The 14821-nt window shown below is 38.5% G+C and overlaps 1 pseudogene; it reads right to left on the bottom strand.

Annotated features, from left to right (window-relative positions):
• Positions 1–11577: 11577 nt before the first annotated feature.
• On the bottom strand, positions 11578–12254 carry LOC129949744 (uncharacterized; annotated as a pseudogene).
• Between the last annotated feature and the right edge of the window lie 2567 nt (positions 12255–14821).

Raw genomic sequence — 14821 nt, 5'->3', positions numbered from 1 at the left:
TAATGAACCTTGTTCATTTTACTGCTTCAAAAACTCAATGCTGTCTACTGTCGTTAAAGCGTAACCCTTATATCCAGGAATCTTATAAACTATATGTACATGGTATGTGTATCACAGACCTCTTTTTATGAAATGATCACATGTTCGATGTTGCCAAAATGCTGCTATGTGCTTAGGATTTCTCCAACGAACGGTGCAAGAAATTTGTCACACTTTTGGATCTGGCTGTAATTTACTTACTTCCTTAGGTCCTCAAAAATGTTAAGTCCGTTGGGAACCACTAAGGGGGCATACGCGCCTAATATTTGGTTTGTTCATAAAATCCTTAGGACGTTGCTAGAAAGGTAGATTCCAATTCAACAATGAAGTGATTCATCAACACCAAAAGCACGCATTTTCAATAAGAGAAATACTTGATGCTAAACTCTATCAAATGCTTTTGAAATATCACGTGCACTTACCTTACTTTCTCCAAAACGATGTAAGGATTTGTTCCACTGATCGGTTAGTTAAACCACCAAATCACCGGTGGACCTTTTGCTACGAAAACCATACTCCCGGTCATTAAACAGTTTTCGTACTTCGAGATATTTTTTACGCTACTAATTGCTCAGTAGTTGTACCCGTGGCGTAATGGTTAGTGCGTTGGATTGTAACCCGTCAAATCATTGGTCGATAAGTCTTCTTCAGAGCATCAGCAAAGTTTTCGAAAAAATCGTCACTAGGGCGGACAGACAGTTTGGGTACAAGGCGGGTCATGACACAAATCATGCTGCGTCTAAACTCGTTTCTGATATCCAATGGAATGAATCAAAACAACAATGCAGAGGTGCTGTTTTGGTTGATTTGGCAAAGGCCTTTGACACCGTATGGTTAAAGGAGACCCTTACCTAAAACTGGCATAAGCAAGCCATTGTTGTATATACGTTATGATATGCTTAATGGTAGAAAGTTCGTTGTGAAAAGTGGCAACACAGCATTCTTAATTAAAAATGGTCTTCAAAAGTTAGCAGTGAATTCTCCGATTCTCTTCAGCATTTAAACCAACGATCTGAGAGGTAGTCTAACAAAGGCAATTGCGTACGCTGATGATCTAATTGCGTACACAACGGCCCTAAAGGTTGAGGTTATTAGAATTCTCTTGCAGCGTGATTACGACAAGATTCAGCGATATTGCAAAGACTGGAAACTGAAAATAAATGTCCAGAAGTCGGAAACAATTCTGTTCCGGAATCCTTTGGCTACGGCCACGAGGGCTACGTGCAGAAATTGGTGCAAGATGGTCATCGTTAATATTCACCGGCAGCCATTAGCGAGCAAAAGTGAAATGAAGAACCTCGGTATCTGACCAGGGCCAGAGAAGCCTTCGATCTGACGAAACGGCTGTTTTACAGCAGTCGGCTTGGCCACAGAGTGAGGGTAATTTGGTATTGGTACATGGCCCTCATAAGACCGATGATCGTTTATGGTTGTCCTGTGTGGTTCAACGTTGCTCCTAGCCAGAAGTTTCGGGTGTTCGAGCGGCAGTGTTTTCGACACTTATATATCGAACAGCTGAATCTTCCTACATGCATTACTACTCCAACCTATTCTATACAAAGGGGCTCGAATCAATGGTAGAAATGGCGATCTCAAGGCAACCTTGCCTGAGATCCAATTATCAATAGAATTAACAATTTCGTGACAAAAATCGTTCGAGGTCACATTGCAAGTTATGTCTTCGACCAACAATTTAATATTCGGGGCGTTCTATCCGAACAACAAGTATTTTGCGAGTGCACGCTTGAGCGGCTTCATTTCACTGGAGGCATTCCTCTTTTTAGATAGATGCGGTCTGATAAAAGATAGATTCTCAGTTCCGCTAATCTATCACGTCAGACGACGAACCGTGGATAGTCGACTTCTGTACAATAAGGACGTCATGTCATGGCACAAGGCTCAGTAGGGCTGTGTGCGAACGGGACCGAACTGATAGGGTGACGCAGGAGAACTAGTTTTGGTGGCTTCAATCGGAACTTGATAGTGGGTAGTCGGGATTGGGTTTTAAACCTTGGCCGGCACAAAAAAAAATATTAAAAAAAAGATTTAAAATAAAATAAAAAAAAAACATGGCGTAAAAATGAATGAAAAACAAAAAAAATGCTGCTTTGGTTGTTCTAGTTTTAAGTAGTTTATAGTAGAATAGGCTGTGTAAGTTAGTTTAAGTTTTATTTTAAAGACCTTATTTGAGGTAGTTTTTAAGTAAAAATAAAAAAGATATTGATGTTATTTTTTTTCAAATATTCTATTAATTGCAAAAATAAATAAAATTTAATTGTAAAATAGATCTTAGGGCCGAAAGGCATTACAATTAAGTATTATTGTTTAACTAAGCGTTGGACTGTCATGCCAGAGGTCTAAGGTTCAATCCATGCTTATGTCATATTTTTTTTCACGGGAACTGCCCCTTGCGAGGATTTGACAAATGCTTTGTCAAATTAGGCGATCGGATTCGGCTTAAAACTGTAGGTCCCCTATTTTCCTCATAACATTACTCGCATACAGGAATGGCTGAGAGTTGTAAGTCGCTAGACTCTAGTTTTCAACGGACTGTTGGGCCACCCTATTTATTTATTTACTAACAAATAAGCGTTTTCATACCATGGAAAGATGGAAAGGCAGTACTATTGGACAATAGTGACAGGAATCATTCTACTTAACAGCGCCTATAAAATCTTCGCTGCCGTAATATGTGAACGTCTAAAGCCCATCGTCAACAACCTAATAGGTCCTTATCAGTGTGGTTTTAGACCAGAAAAGTCCACAGTTGATCAAATATTCACATTACGGCAGACCCTGGAAAAAATCCAAGAACACCAAATCGACATAAACCATCTTTTCATCAATTTCAAGGCCGCATATGACAGCATATACAGGGACCAGCTTTATAGAGCCATACCTTGTTTTGGCATCCCTGCCAAACTCGTCCGTTTGTGCAGGATGACCATGGAGAATTCACGCTGCTCCATAATGGTTGGAAATAATTTAACAGAACCTTTCGACGTCAAAAAAGGTTTTAGACAAGGTGATGCGCTCTCATGTGATTTTTTTAACATCGTGCTTGAAAGAATAGTGCAGAGCTCACACGCCAACACTAGAGGCACTATCTTTCAAAAGTATGTCCAATTACTGGCATCTGCTGATGACATTGACATAATCGGAAGAACTGAGCGTGATGTCAATGGGGCTTTTGTGAGTATTGAGGCAGAGGCGGCAAAAATGTGTTTAACGGTTAATGAGGGCAAAACAAAGTACATGCTGTATTCAAGAAAAGACGTAAAACACCGACGTCTTGGTCAAAACGTCACCATCGACAGACGTAACTTTGAGGTAGTCAAGGACTTCATCTACCTAGGCTCCGCTGTAAACGCGGAAAACAACACCAGCGCTGAGATCAAACGCAGAATAACTCTTGCTAACCGCTGTTTCTTTGGACTAAGAAAGCAATTGAGTGGTAAAGTCCTCTCTCGAGGGACCAAAGTGTTGCTATATAAGACCCTTATTATCCCCGTCCTGCTATACGGTGCAGAAGCATGGACTATGACAAAAGCGGATTAAAGCATCTTGGGTCGCTTCGAGAAAAAAGTTCTTCGTGTGATCTTCGGTCCCGTATGCATCGAAGGGGAGTGGAGGAGAAGATGGAACGACGAGCTGTACGGGCTGTACAGCGACGTAGACTTAGCCAGAAGGGTAAAAGTCCAATGACTAAGATGGCTGGGTCACGTAGAGCGCATGGAAACCAATGTTCCGGCTCGGAAAGTCTTCGAATCAACACCCACAGGACAGTGCAGTAGAGGAAGACCGCGGATCAGGTGGCGCGCACAAGTGGAAGGTGACTTCACCCAACTTGGAGCGCGAAACTGGAGACATCTAGCTAGGAACCGACCTAGATGGAGAAGTTTGTTGGGTGAGGCCCTAGCTCACACGCCACCTTAAGTAAGTAAGTACGTTTTTGATTTTGATTTTGGAGATAGAATAGTTTTTGTTTTTCAAAATATTTTAACATTTTAGTACCACGTTACAATTTATAATATAAAGTTTAATGGAAGTCGCTTGGTTGGTTCGAGAAATATGTGAGGCTAACCAAATTGTTTACTTTTTAAAATTTATATAGTAAAAAAACAATTATTAAATTTGTTTAGAAGTCGTAAACACGTAAATTTAGACATCTTTCTAAAAACCGTTGACGTTGATATAAAATTTTTAACTCAACAAAACGGACCGATAACTAAAAAATTAAAACTTAATATTGAATAAAAAAATATGAAATAAAATTGTAAATAGTAAAAATCTTTAATTTAAAGTTTATAATAAATTCAGCGTACAAAATCTGATTTTAAGTGAAACTGCAACTTATGTAAATGTGGCCTTCAATCCTTTAAAGTTTAACTATAGCATTATGCCATCATAAACATGTACAACTAAGAAGAAGGCGCCTCAAAAAGGAAACGTAGAGTATCTTCCCAGACCGAGTTACTCAAAAAGGTTAAGCTACCAAAAAAATAACCATCCAAAAAAATGACATAACTTCCAGAAATACTTTTATATCCTCTCAAAAAACATCAATATTTAGTGTCTCTTGAATTCGTTCATCTTGAATAAATTATTAATAAGACACAAGTCTTAGATCTTCCGCATCACACAAGTAAAACGACCAATTTTCCCCTCTCAAAAAGGGTTCACAGTAATAAATTATAATTTTTATTTCAGTACTAAATCTGATCTTCCATCAAAGTACTTTCAGCTTTAGGGAAAAAAAAGGAAAAAGGAAAAAATAAATAGACCTGTAAAGTGCCTCGCTAATTAAATAAAGAACATCAAGCATTTCAAAAAGACATGCATAGACGTTACAAAAAAGACTAAAACTATAAAATTCACATTTAAATGAAATCCCAACATAGGGACATTAGAAAATTCCACGAAAGTCACTAATGGCCCTCAGCTTGACACCTAAATGTCTCCTTGTCTGCTCGCTATGTAGTCAAGTCAAATCCAAATGCAATCCCACCCAACTCGAGAGACGGGGACGAGACGACACAAGATACAATCAAAATTAAAAACATCATTTTCAAATTTACGAACTCAAATTTGGTAATAAAATGTAAATTTCAAAATGTTTCTGATGGTCCCAGAGAGGATGGGGAAGTGCATACCTTTCCTACAGCTGGGATACCAACAAACAGTTTAGGGATATGGTGGTAATGAATCACATCAAGGATGAGCATCCAGGTCTATAAAATAGGAAATTAAAAAGCAGTGTCAAATTAGACCACTTAAGATACTTCCAATTTGCTGTATGTTTGTTTTCAGTGGCCGTAGCCTCTGCGTTGCCGTGTTGGAGTTGGGGAGGGAATCCCATGGGAGGAAGGAGCCTGGAGTTCCAAACATGCCCAAAGCAAGCTATATAAGTGTATATTGTGACTAATGTGTCGGTTAGTCGTTAATTCATTACAAACGGTTTTTTGTTTATGTTTTATTATTGCATCAAAACACGACAATCGGCCTCTATGTCTGGTCTTTCTGGTCTGGTCTTGGGTATCTGTGACGAGAACGTAATTTATGGCATAGAACTTTACACAGTTTCCCGATCATTCCCAGAAGAATTCTGGAATATTTTATTCTTATGCCAGCTATCGCACAGTCTTTGTATCACAATGATGGAAGACCAAGAGCAGTTCGAGTTCTCTAGAGGGAGGAAGGGGGAATTCTTCAGGCTTCACACAGTACCATGATGATGGGACAGTTGGAGTAGCGGCATGCAGTGGCGGCAATATTCAAGTCTCTTTTGAAGTGGTGTAAAGCGACGCGCAATTTATGGCGCACGCCAAGCAACTTGTTTGAAGTTTTCACAGAGTGTAAAGTGAGGATATTAATTGTCGTCACTTAAGATACTTTTGTGGCGCTCATTTCAATGCTCTGTTCCACAATATAGCAAACAGTTGACATTATTACTTCGGATTCGTTTTGTATATTAAAGTCTGAGGTTTTCTCTTTGGTATGCGAATGGAAATCCGAGAACTGAGAACCGAGAATCTCCTTTGAAGATGATATACTTATGCATGGCAGAAAGTTGAAAACATTCAAACACCCAATTTAAACTCCGAAATCAAATGGAAATAAACATCATCGTAATGGAAAAGTGAGATTTTTGTCACACGTCTTTGGGGAATTCTATGTTGGAGTACAGCTGTTTTTGATCTGTAGGGAAGTATACCAATAAAATGCTAAGGCATTTGGATGTTTTCGGAGGAAGCCAAAAACGGTATTTAAAAAACTAAAGTAGAGTTTTTTTTTGTTGTAAGAAGTTTGGGCTTTCTAAATTCTTTCTACTTCTTATTAGCAATGCAACATTAATGTAAACATGTATGTTATATGTATGTACCTACGACAAATTTGTTTCATTTCATTTTTAAAGCGTTTGTATGAAGCCAAGAAAAAAATACTTAAAGAGGTGTTTAGAATGTTTATAATTTTTTAAATTGTAATTGTGTCTAAAAATGTTTAAATCTAAAAAAAAAACTATGTGGTGTAACAGTCCGCTGAGAACTTTTGCCTAGAGACTTAAGACCATTTCTGTGTGTGAGTCATTTCACAGATGGAAGATGCCGAATCCGAACGGCTAATTTTCATAATAAGACTAACTTTTAGATGATCTGTCAAATACTCGCAAGAAGCAGCACACGGGACTTACTTAAGGTGGCGCTACAGTCCGTGGTGGACCTGGGCCTCAACCAACATGCGTGTCCAGCCAGCTCGTTCCCTACCTAGCTGTCTCCAGTTTCGCGCGCCAAGTTGTTTGAAGTCTTCACCCACCTGCCTGCGCCAAGTTAATCACGGTCTTTCTCTACTGCGCCGTCCCTCGGGATTGGATTCGAAGACCTTCCGGGCTGGATCGTTGATGTCTATTCGTTCTACATGACCTATTAGCCATCTAAGCCGTTGGACTTTAATTCTGCTAACTAGGTTAATGTCGCTGTGGCTGTGTTAATAGCGGTGCCTAGGTAGACAAAGTCCTTAACTACCTCAAAGTTTTAGCTGTCCATAGTGACTTTTTGTCCAAAACGTCGTTGTTCAGTGCCCTTTTTTGATGACAGCATATACTTGGTCTTGCCCTCATTGACCACTAAACCTTTCTTCTTCGATTCCGTCGCAATGCTCAAAAACGCTCCACTGACATCACCATTTGATCTTCCAATTATGTCAATATCATCTGCGTATCCGAGTAATTGGATGGACCTTTGGAAGATTCTGCCTCTAGTGTTGACGGGTGAGGTTTGCACAATTCTTTCCAGAACGATGTTAAAGAAGTCGCATGACAGTGCATCGCCTTGTCTAAAATCTTTTTTACATCAAATGCATCAGTAAGATCTTTTCCAATCTTGATAGAGCAGAGTGCATTCTCCATCGTCATTCTGCTAAAACGGATAAGATTGACAGGGATGCCAAAACTAGACATTGCTCTGTAGAGCTCTTCCCTATGGATGCTGTCATACGCGGTTAAAATCGATAAAGTGATGGTAGGTATCGATTTGGGGTTTTCTCCATGATCTGCCGTAGTGTAAAAATTTGTCGAAAGTGGACTTTCTAGGTCTGAAGTCACACTGATATGGACCTATCAGGTTGTTGATGAACGGCTTCAGACGTTCACATAATACGGTAGAGAGGATCTTATACGCAATGTTAAGGAGACTGATGCCTCTGTAGTTGGCGCAATTTAGAGGGTCTCCTTTCTTATGTGTCTGGCACACTATGCTGAGATTCCACTCATCGGGCATGCTTTCTTCCGACCATATTTTGCAGATGAGTTGGTGCATGCTCCTCACTTAGTCATCGCCTGCTGATTTGGGTAGTTCGGCAGCGATGCTGTCATCTCCAGCAGCTTTGTTTCACTTAAGTTTAGATATAGCTATCTTCACTTCGTCAAGGTCGGGTAGGCGGAATTGTTGATCTACGTCGCCTTGGTTGAGTGGTTCTATCTCCCTTACAGCGGAATTCGGTTCGTCATCGCCGTTATATAATTTGGAGAAGTGGTCTTTCCATATTCTCAACATAGACCGTGGTTCCACTACTATGTTCCCCTTATCGTCCTTAGAGGCTACGGTTCGTGGCTTGTACCCTTTGTAAGTTTTTTTACCTTTTATTAAAATTTACGAACCTCATTCCAGTTCTGACATCCCTCTATTTCCTCGATCGCGCGCTTCTCATGCTCTCTTTTTTTCCATCTAAGAAGCCGTTGTTCCTCTCTCCTCTTCTGCAAGTAGAGCTCGCGAGCAGCTGTGGTCCTCCTGTTGTTTCACTGCGTGCGCTTGCCGGCATTCGTCGTCAAACCAGGGGTTTCGCTGTGGTGGCCGTGTGAAACCTAGCACTTCAGAGGCGGCATCTCTGATTACTGCAAGGCAATGTTGCCACTCGTTTTCAATGCTTAATGCAGGCAGCATAGGACTCCTTAGGAGTTTATTAGAGACTTGATCGGAAAAGGACATGGCGTCTCTTGCGATTGTAGCCGACTAACGTCGAATCTTCTCACAGTACTTCTTTCCTTTGGCTTGTGATGTGTGAACTGCGTACTAGCTACCAGAACGTCTCGCCCCGCAGCGAAATCATAGAAAGAAAGAATTCAAATTTTATATCTTACGCAAAATAGAGTAAATAATATTTTATGAAGTTTTAGACAGTTTGACAGACGGGTACGGATGGGAAGTTATCCCAACACCTTTTTTACTTTTTTTTAAAAAACTGACACTTCAATCTTTCATTTTACTAGATGTCAAAAACTTTATTCTTGTTACCAAAATATGACAATTGTGACAAATATTCAATTTTTTAAAAATTGAATTGCACTGTTTTAAAACATGTTCAAAATATCCTCTTTTACGTACCTAATATTTGGGAAGTTATTCAAAATAAACAATTTCATAGCTCAAAGACCTCGACATTTCTCTATTTTTTATCTCAACTTTTATAAGGACAATATTCAATTGAAATAACCACTTGTAAACAACTTCCCTTAATGAGCCCTTTTTATTTATTATTGTGTGATAGGTTCGCTAACAATTTTCAAAACACTTAAAACCCCACACTTCATGTTCGTCATTTACACACATTTGGTTACAGAGTTCTAAAAAAAAAAGAAGTTTATTTCCTCTGAGATTTAATTTGAAAAACTCCTCGTTAGTCATAAAAACAATCGATAGTTTTACTATACAGCACATGAAGCGATAATCCTATCATCAATTGAAATTCCTCTAAAACCCTGTGGGATTACCTTCCTCTAAACCTGATCTAATCCCACTGTTAGGTATTTTGGTATTTTTGTATACAGTATGTTCTGATCAAAACACATTTAGTTTGCTAACCAATTTTTGCTTTTTTTTATGTTCTAGTCGGCATGTTCCTCCTAATGAGCTACAAACTAAACGTTAACTAGCCAACAAGGCTGATGGTAAAAAGACTGGACAAAAAATCAAAAACAACCCAAACTATGTACATTATAACCAGGATGCGAACTTGAAGCACACCAAGCATCATCATCACCATCACCATCATCATGGAAGAGCTCTCTGTGTGGATAGAGTAGATGTATACTATCAGAACATTTTTATTTGTGGTGTCTCTTCAAAACACTGCCCAATAAAATGTCCAATTTATACCTCATAAAGAGCCCCACAGTGCTGCAACCCAGCGCCTTCTCAGTGGACAGGCAACCCAATCATCAATAAAACCAAACTGAACGACCGAATAGAAACACAAATTATGAACATCCATTGCGGGATATTGCGAGGAAATTGAAAAACCAACAACAACAAAAAAGTTAAAACAACAGACCCAGACACCCATCGAATTCAAGGGCTTCGCGCCACTCCACGCTCGCTCTCAGCTCAGCAAGGGATCAGTCCAGTCCGAAAACGTGCATCACCATCACAATATCATCATCGGGTCAAGAGCGAATTTCAAAAAACGAACAAGAAGAATTAATTTTTAATTACCTTGCGCTGGCCCCATGTCGCTTAATTAATTACCCGGCGATTGGCAGGAGGCCAAGATGGCGTGGGACACACTTGTGCACAGATAGATGTTCTTATACTTATGTGTCCCAATCTCAATCCCAATCCCAATGAGTGCATCTATCTGCGATTGTTTGTGCTCGCGATCGCATCTCGGATGGGCATCCATATCGTGGTCACTGGATGCTGGATTGGCGATGTCCAAAGATGTTTGCCAATTTTTTTTGGTCTTGCGGAATACATCGGGTACTCCTATAAACAATGTCATCTGAAGCCACAGCAAGAAATAAAAACACCGAACTTGTTGACTTTTGTGTGTTCACCAGCTCCAGACATTGTAGGTTGAGATTTTTTGATTTTTTGATTTTGCGCTACTATACACGCAGAGGACGAGTATATCGAGATTCAAGTCGGATAGGTATATCTGATTCCATGTTTGGGGAATCATCGACGAGCTACACGGGACACGGGACATAGTACACGAAGCAGGAGGGGACGTGTGTCCATATGAGACAACAACGATGAAGAATTTAATTTCATTTGGATGGTGATTTGCTCGACAAGATAACAAACAACATTATAAACATGTTGCAGGTTGCGCACCATCATCATCATCTTCATCGTCAGGGTTGCATCCATAGCCGCATACGTCCAGAACTAGGAAATGCGAAACCATCAGAGGTCACAAGGTGTATACATGTTAACATGCAGCCGTAACCAAACCAGCAACAGTTAAGAATTTTTTTTTCCCCTGAAGATGGAAACTCGCAGAGGCAATTAAAATATTTTCCTTTTTCAGGTTAGGTTTGCTGTCTCGGCCATCTCCATCTTTAGCTTAGATAACCAGATTTGAAATAGGAATTCTTTTTAAATGAAGAAAGCTAAAGATTACACAAACTGATAATCTTTGAGCGAAGAAGGCACAATTAAGTAATTTGATGAGTGGTTAGTAGTTTTTAATTATAAAAGAAGCTATACGCCTATCAATCATTCAAATTACAAAATGATGAAGGTTAAATGAGGCAGGTATAGGTTCATAGTATTTTAGATAACAATATTTTTTTTAATAACAAAAAAACAATGGGTATTAGTCAGTAGACAACCAAGACGACTTACGACACAAAGGTTTTTAAAAAAGAGGCTGGAATGCGACTAACACTCATAAGTTCCCATTCGGAGCATTCTTTTGTTAGGATAGTATTAAAAGTTTAACAAAGTTTTATTAACAACATTTTTTAATAAAAAAGTATAAGTTTTGTTTTTAAATTAGCCACTAAAAGGGTTTTGTATACCTTTAATCTACCAAAGGCACAGTGTGAGCATTAGCAAACGAAGGAAGGGTTGGATGGGAGGTGTCGGTGTACATTGATTTTGAATTCCTGAACACTGAAATGACATTTTCGCGTAGTACGGGTAAAAAATGAATCACTGTACTTCATAGTACGGCCGAAGTTGGGCTCTTGATTAAACTGGTGGGCATTCCTAGAAGCGCGGGTATTACGGTTAAATTGTTTGAGGGGAGAAATGCAACTGGCTATTTCACTAGAGCATAGTCTCTTAAAATAACGGTACAAAAGTTTGAGACAAGATACTTTTCGTTAATGATAAAGTACTTCACAACCCAGCCCGTGAAATTGTGGTTATAGCTGTTGTTGTAGGATGCCCGTTTTATCACCCTCCATTGGGATGGGATTCTATCTTTTGGGTATTGGTACCATCCCCGCTACGAACGGATTGTGGGAATCGCTATGGTTAAACTATTTATGGATTTAACCAGGCTGTCGCAGACAATTATATGCCCTCCAGCAGTCTGTATGGATGGTCGTCCCATCCTCAACGTCCTTCCTTATCAAAGGAATCCGTACTTGACATATCAAAAACTTTATTAATATTGAATAGTTTATATAATTATAAAAACTTAACTCAGCACTGCGTACATTCCCAGTACACACCTCCAACCTGAGGATCCTTAAATCCATCCTCAATCATACCGAGAACCCAATGTCCATCTACCCGCCGATCTTTATTGAACTTTCGTAGTCCAAATTTACGTTCGTCAATTTGAACGATTCGCCCAGGCCCACCAATTTTGACACCAATTTCTTGGTTCTCCAATAAGTGGTCAACAATAACTTCAAGGCAGTAACTATACCAATCCGCAATGGTTCTCGTTGACACACAACTTGAAGAGGAAGTTAAATCTTCCACCATCACCGTTTCGTACGGAAAACAATAATTTATTACACTATTTAATAATTACCACTGTTTCCGAACATCGTCAGAATTTATTTTTTTTTTGTGGGGTAATTTGCTCAACTTTTATTGAACACCCAGGAAAGTTTTCACTTTTGCTCCCCATTTTGATTTAATAAAACTGCATTTAAATAATGCAATAAAACTTTTCTTAAATTGCGGTATATTTTCCGTTAAAAAACTGCTTTTTCTCAAGTAATATTGTAAATATTATTGTTTTAACAAATAAAAAGTGAAAATAGAGAAATTTTCCACAAATATATGTTAAATTTCCCTAAAAAATGAAAAAAAGGAACCATTTCTAATAAAATAACAAGAAAAAAGTGCATCTGGCATCACTGAAACGAATGTAAAATTGGAAAGAACTGTCAAAATAAGAAAAAACATCTGGAAAATGGCTTCTATTGTGTGTTTTTTGTGTGCAAAAGTGAAACTTTTAAAAATAATTAAAAATAGAAAAAGATTTTTCCTCGCCCTAAAATTGCGATTTTGATGATTTTGAAATATGAGGTGCAATAATCTTACTTTCTCCAAAACGATGTACATATAGATTTATTCCACTGTTCGGTGAGATAAACTATGAGACCTCCAGTTTACATATTGCTTCGAAAGCCGTAGGGCCGGTCACTAAGAAGCTTCCGTTTCTCAAGATATTTCTTAAGCTGATAATTAATCAGCGTTTTCAAAACCCTGGAAGCGACGATATGCCTATTGGTCCATAATTTGTGGGAGAGAAAGATTCGCCTTTTTTTTGGCATTGGCTGAACTATTGCAATTTTCCAACTACTCGGAACGAGCCCAGAAGAATAGGATAGATGGAAAAGCTTATTCCAGTGGTTTTGCTTGCGTGGAAGAACATCTCTTCAGAATAGAAGGGGGGCTACCATTTGGGTCAGTGGATTTATGAATGTTAAGATCTTTAAGAATTCTCTCCACAGTTCGAGTACGAAAAAAGATTGGTTCCATAGAATCATTTACGCGTTCAAGAACTGGGGGATCCATGACACTACCTGGTAAGGTGGAATTTGCGGCGAACTTCCTTGCAAATAAGTTGGCTTTACCAATAGAGCTTAACTGTGGCATTGACAACAAGGGTAGGAACCAAGTAAGAGAAAGAATTCTCATGTTTTTTACGAATGACAAAAATTCTTACTTCCTTTGGGACATTGCAGAATTGTTCACATATAGGCGTTGCAGGCCTTCCTGGCTTGTTTAAACATTTTCCGGTTTTTATTAACTTTGGATTTAATACTTTAAACCCTATTCTGGATAAAGGTTTCCATTCCCAAATGAATCATACTAGAAATTATATCTGCACTGAAGTCTACGTCGCTACCGAGGAAGCATAGCGACGAGTTAAAGATCCTGAAGAAATAATTGAGACTGAATTTATTTTACACGACAAATTAGCAGATATGGTACTATAGTCCGATGTGCCTACAGGCGTCAATACACTGATTGTGTATTTATCAGGATCAGAAGTGAGAAATAAGTCAAGTGTATTTACTGCTTGGCTGTTAACGTCTAATGTATGAGTAGGCTGACTGACAAGCTGAGTAAGATGTTTAAACTCAGCAAAAATGTCAGCACACATTCCTTCGGGTGTTGTCTGGCCCGAATGGCGAAGCCACGAATAATTGTGAACATTGAAATCGCCCGTAATAACGATTTCAGTGTGAGGATACAGGGAGACAATTCTTTGTATGGAGTCAAAATCATATCTTAATTCTCAATAAACTTTAGTAGAGAAACGTTTTTTTAGTTTTTATTTATAATCTTTTGTTGTCAATTAAATTTTTCTAAAAGTATTTTCCATTATTAACTTCCCATAGGAAGTTATTGTAATCGGTCCGATTTGTCAAATTGAAAATTTTGACATTTCTCGACGTTTCAAGGTCCCTAGAGTCGAAATAAAATATTTTTAGAAAGATGTCTGTGCGTGCGTGTGTACGTACGTTCGTACGTCCGTACGTTCGCGACGTTTTTTTCGTCCTCCATAGCTCAAGACCAGAAGAGATATCGACTTCAAATAAATTTTGTTATAAAGATAATAAGGCAGAAAGATGCAGAAAGGGCTCTCAAGAAAATTGTGTGGGTGGTTTTTTTACCATAGCAGTTTGAAAAAAAGGTGAACATTTTGGTTAACCCTAAATATCTTACGAACTTGAATAAAATTTTGTATAATATATTGTAACGTGATACCAAACAGGTATATTTTTTGAAACAAAATCAATATAACGGTTCTTTTTATAAATCAGTAAAACTGAAAAAAAAAATTTGTCACCTCCAAAATCTTAGCACTGAAATATGATTTCATCTCCAAAACAATTTTGTGCAACGAAGAATAATGTTTTTGACCACTAATAAAATTTTGAGAAAAATTTAATTGACAGTTTTTTTTATCTTAATATATAAAAATCCAGTGTCATATGTATGTTCCCAATGAACTCTTCACCAAGTCAACCGATTTCGGTGAAAGTTGGCATTTTATGTGTAATTTGGTCAAACTTAAGATATAGGATAGT

The sequence above is a fragment of the Eupeodes corollae genome, chromosome 1 (genome assembly GCF_945859685.1).
Source record: "Eupeodes corollae chromosome 1, idEupCoro1.1, whole genome shotgun sequence".
Classification (NCBI taxonomy): domain Eukaryota; kingdom Metazoa; phylum Arthropoda; class Insecta; order Diptera; family Syrphidae; genus Eupeodes; species Eupeodes corollae.
This window is presented reverse-complemented; position numbering and strand designations above follow the sequence as displayed.